The sequence below is a fragment of the Tachyglossus aculeatus genome, chromosome 22 (assembly GCF_015852505.1).
Source record: "Tachyglossus aculeatus isolate mTacAcu1 chromosome 22, mTacAcu1.pri, whole genome shotgun sequence".
Lineage (NCBI taxonomy): Eukaryota > Metazoa > Chordata > Mammalia > Monotremata > Tachyglossidae > Tachyglossus > Tachyglossus aculeatus.
This window is the reverse complement of record NC_052087.1, coordinates 24589929-24595395: the sequence shown is the minus strand read 5'-3', so window position 1 is coordinate 24595395 and position 5467 is coordinate 24589929. Positions and strand designations below refer to the sequence as shown.

Here is a 5467-nt window from a genome sequence, read left to right as displayed (position 1 = left end):
AGTGTTGAGGAACCCCCACTGTCAGAGGGTAGGAGGCGAAGGAGGAGTATGCAAAAGAGCCTGAGAGGGAGTAGTCAGAGAGATAGCAGAACCAGGAGAGGACAGTGTTAGTGAAGCCCTGGTTGGATGATGTTCTTAGGAAAAGGTGTTGGTCTCCATTGTCAAAGGCATCTGAGAGGTTTAGGAGGATTAGGACAGAGTAGAGGCTGCTGAATTTGGCAAGAAGAAGGTCCTTAGGCAGTTTCTCTGGAAGAAGGGGACAGGAATCAGATTGGAGGGGATCACAGAAATTGGCAGAGGTTGATTGGGGCACGTGGGCTAAGAGCGACTATTCAGGATGTAGAAGTGGCAGAGTAGAAGCTACAGAAGTGGAAAAACCCAGAAAAAGCAGTTGGACAGAAGAAGAAGGGTAGAGCACAGGCCTGGGAGTAAGGAGGACCTATGTTCTAATCCTAGCTCTGACACTTGTCTGCTGTGTGACCTTGAGCAGGTCACTTCACTTCTCTGTGCCCCAATTCCCTCATCTGTAAAATGGGGATTAAGAATGTGAGTCCCATATGGGACATAGACTGTGTCCAACCTGATTAGCTTGTATCTATCCCAGTGCTTAAAACAGTGGCTGGAACATAGTAAGTGTTTAACAAATACCATAAGAAAGCGACTAGGGTTTATGCCCAATTAATGGTTGAAGGTTGGTGGGTAGGAAGGAAGACTGGTATGACACGCTCTGGCACACATGCTGGCATTGCCAATACTTATTCTAATAATTCTTCCAAGGAAGTGACTTTGTTGGTAGTTCTCAAATGAAAATAACTTTTATATGCAAATAACGTTTTATGGTACAGCATCTCACCCCCTCTGCTGAGATTTTATAGAACTGCAAGAGCTTGACTAAACTTCAGTATAGGGGTAGTCCACTGTAATTAGCGTACAGGCCTCGTTCGTATTTTCTCCAATTTTATGTAGATCAAAGCTCAAACATTTTGGACACACTCAGGGCAATGGTGGAAGGAGTTATCAGACCCTTGGAAATTTCCAAAGTAATTTGAATCTGGAGTCAAAGTTTCCTTGTGTTCTCAGTTTTGCCAAACCTATTCCTTTCTTTGGCCGCAATGGGGTTTTTGTTTTTTTTAAGGGAGATAGTCTCCTTGTACCAATGTGTTTTTTATTCATTCAGACTTAGGTGGGCTCTTGACTTACTGGCAGAGGAATGGGATGGAGTTCAACCTTGTCACAGAAATGGATATCTCACCAGTTTGTGCTTCAATTTCTCTAACTGAAAAATAAGGATAGTCATATTGGACGAAAGGAACCATAGTCATAGAAAACTTTCAAATGGTAAGTGAAGTCATTATGAAACTAGAATACTTATGGTTGGTCAGTTTAGAAAAGGACTAGAACTGGTGTAAGCTGTGTAAAAAGTGAGCCTTATTTATACTGTCAGCCTCATGTGGAAAGGGACTGTGTCTGACTTGATTACCTTATATCTACCCCAGTGCTTTGAACACATCATAAGTGCTTGAAAAATATAATAATAATAATAATAATAAGAAGAAGAAGAAGAAGAAGAAGTAGGATTAGAGTTGAGGATCCCGAACATAAGAGTTGAGGGGAGAGGAGCGATAAATACTATGAAATTTGTTTTTTTTTTAAAGGCAAACTTTTTGTCATTTTAAGAAAACTTCAGCAGGACACCATACCAGGTTATCTCTCTAGCCTCCTTTGGACCAATACTGCTCTGCAGTTTCAGGACAAATGGAATCACTCCAACAGGGTACGTCCAGAAAAGCCTAGACACGCTGTTCAGCACAAATAAAAAAAACAGCAGATAAACACTTGTTAAGGGCAGTTAGAATGACCATAGGTATGGTAAATTGTGGGAAAGATATCGGCATTTCCCTAGCCAGGAAAGATCTCAGCAGAATGGTGCAGAAGGTTGTGCCTCAGACCTTACATCCTGTCAGCTTAAAAAATTAAGTAGAACTAATTTTTTAAATTTTATTTTTTGCAAAAGTGTATTCTGAGAAGCAGCGTGATCTAGTGGTCATAAAAAAACAAACTGTCTGTTTGATCAAAGTAGAACAACATGATGTCAGGAATGAACTGAATTCAGACTGGAGTGGAGAGTCAGGAAAGACATACTACAGTTCACAATGTAAAGGAGAGAATTATGCATGCAAGTTGACCAGATTTTCTTTTCTTTTTTGTATCTTTAAGTCTGATGGGAGTGGGACAATGGGGAAGGAGGCACATAGAGAGGAAGAGATGCTCAATGACTGGAAGGGAATGGCAGAAAAGGAGAGGATCAGAGATAAACATGGAGAGGGGGTGAGGGATAACAGAAAGGGAAAATGGTGGTGTGAAGTGGAGGCTTGTAGAGAGAAGAGTAGGACAAGTTGCAGTACTGGATCAACAGCTTGGAGAGGACTGAAATAACAATAATAATAATAATAATAATAATAATAGCATTTGTTAAGTGCTTACTATGTGCCAAGCGCTGGAAACGAGGACCTCACAGAACTGGAAAGTCTTAGAAAGGGATGTAGGGGTCACGTTGTGAGAGTTGTAATAGAGTTAGGGGGACTAAGTCTGGAAATGGCTGTTTTGAAAATCTAGTCAAGTCATGTCAAGTCGCCCGTGATGTCATTACACTGCTTCCTGTGCCCATCCACAAAAAAAGCAGCACTTCCAACTCTCCTCTGCTGGAGCACAACCAGCTGATGTAGGGCTTGGCAGGGACACTGCTTAAACCATGGCAGTGGAATCTCTGCTGGAGCAGCCAGGATAGCATCAGTGGGGCCTCTTGCCAATTTGGTGAAGTAGGAGGTACTGTAGCTTGCCCACTCAGCTCTGCCAAATCTGTCCCTTCCAGGTGGTGGATGGGACTTTCTAAAGCAGCCAGTGGTGTGTTTCTGGTTGCATATAAACACCCACGCCAGGAGATGTTCTGCACACTCTACACACTCAAATATCATCGATTGATTGGTTCATCTGCAATGAGGCTGGCAGTGGCAGAGGTGGCAGGCACTTTTTCTGTCATTAAAGAAGAGGAGAAGGAGTAAGGCAGGTGCCACTATTGTGGCATCTGCAATCACTACTGAGGTTCCATCATCCTGGCCTAAGGCAGGATTCTAATAGATCTTGCCTTCTGGCTCTCTGGAGGTAGGATAGAACCTGGCATAGGCCTGATTGTTTTATCCATGTTGAAACAACTGGCCATCCTAGCTGCATAAGCCTTGTCTTGTCTTGTCTTACACCGTCGAGTCATTTCCGACCCATAGTGACACCACAGACACAGACAAGCAGCGTGGCTCAATGGAAAGAGCACGGGCTTTGGAGTCAGAGGTCATGGGTTCAAATCCCAGCTTCACCAATTGTCAGTTGTGTGACTTTGGGCAAGTCACTTCACTTCTCTGGGCCTCAGTTCCCTCATCTGTAAAATGGGGATTATGACTGTGAGCCCCCAGTGAGACAACTTGATCACCTTGCAACTTCCCCAGTGCTTAGAACAGTGCTTTGCACATAGTAAGTGCTTAATAAATGCCAACATTATTATTATTATTATTATTGTTATCACTCCCAGAACGCCCTACCACCCATCTGCAATTGTTCTGGTAGTATAACTACAGAGTTTCCTTGGTAAAAATATGGAAGTGGTTTACCATTGCCACCTTCCATGCAGTAAACACGAGTCTCCGCCCTTGACTCTCTCCTATGCTGCTGCTGCTCATATGGGTGAGTTTTGACTTGTAGCAGATTGTCTTCCACCCGCTAGCTACTGCCCAAGCTAGGAATGGAATGGATTAGGCTTCTGCTCGACTCTCCCTCCCATAGCCAAGACTGGTAGAGTACTGGAAACTCTCCAGGAGCGACCCTGAGAGTGCATAAACCTGGAAGTGTTTTATTTAACCCATGGACCTTGTCCATTGTGATTAACTCGTTTCTACCCCAGCGTTTAGAACAGTACTTGACACGTAATAAGCATGTAACAATGGCATCGTTCACCTAATAGACTAAATCTCAAAGAGGATCTTTGGAAGGTTGCAAGGTTTCTGACCTAAATAGATTAGAAAAGTAGCCCAAAATCTGTAACATCAGATTAAACAGAATACAAGAGAACAATTAGGATTCCATGCAGGGGTGAGATATTATTGATTTGGTCAACAGAATGAAATTAACTGGCCCAGGGGAATGGATAGGGATCACTTTTTTTTAATTTCAGCTTTTGCAACGGTATATTCTGAGTCAACAAACTCTCAGATAGGGTCGATGTTTCTTGTAATGTTTTTGCTTTTGAATAACAATAATCCAAGGGTACAAAACATGACTTTGTCAGAAGTTTTTTTTTCCCAATTTAAATAATTCTTGCCTTTTGCTTTGGGAGTAAAATAATGTTTCTTTTCTTTCTGTCTTATTATTCAGGAAAATTCAAGGGTTAAATACACTAAGCCTGGTAAACGTCCATTGATAATGAATGAGTTTTGCCCAGTAATATTTATGTTTTCAACACTTTTTTTTGGTGTTTTCTGTTGTGGCTTCTTTATTGATGTGTCTTTCAGATAATCATTCTTCACACTGGATTTTCCCGAGAGGGTATTAAACCATTCCTCATACATTCTCTGCTTAACCTCATAATATTTTAGTAAAGTGGATAGGAAGCACACATTTTAATAGAAGCAGCCTAACCCAGTGGAAGGAGCAATTAACTTTTCTGGCCCTCAGGTTCCTCAACTATAATATGGAGATTCAATACGTGTTGTCCTTTCCCCTTAGATCATGAGCATCATGTGGTTCAAAAACTGTGTCCATTCTGACAAACTTGAATCTACCCCAGTATTTAGAATAGTGCTTGACACATAGTAAGCACTTAACATAATACCACTAAAAAAAAAATCCCATCTTGGATCTTTGAGCCTCACTTGGTAAACAAGACTACTCATTGAGAACCTACTGAGGCATCAGGGTTCAATAATTCTCATGCATGCTTCCATTAAAAATGGAAAATAGATTTATGTGTCATTTGAATACTCATTTCAATATTTCTGCAACTACCCTAAAGGCAAAATGATTCAATGGCTTGCCTGGCTGTGGTTTGTAAACTGAGAGCGAGGTTGAAAAATTCTCAGAATAATTTAATCTGTCATTTTTGCATTAAGTATTGATCCTAGAAGAGATGCTTTCTATATCAAAAGCATCAAAGCTGTTTGTCCCCAGGGCACAAAATCTTTACTTTTTCATTACAAATTTAGAGTTCAACTCTTCCCACTCTCTGGGGAAGAAAGGAATCCCATCTTCTGTCCCGCTTTGCCCCCCAAAATATTTCTTCTGAGAACCCTGTAATTATGTGTACAAAATGCATTCAGAGACAATGTTGATGGATGTTCATATGGAATTATATTTCTCATAGTACATAATAAAAGATTGTTCACTGACAGCTTATCAGGCCTGACATATTGTTCTTATTAAA

General features: G+C 41.2%; 1 non-coding gene across 1 annotated transcript; it reads right to left on the bottom strand.

Moving 5' to 3' along the window:
- Nucleotides 1-3745: 3745 nt before the first annotated feature.
- Nucleotides 3746-3884, bottom strand: LOC119944226. The gene has a single exon (XR_005455724.1). It is a non-coding gene; the product is annotated as a small nucleolar RNA SNORA7 (small nucleolar RNA).
- Nucleotides 3885-5467: the final 1583 nt, after the last annotated feature.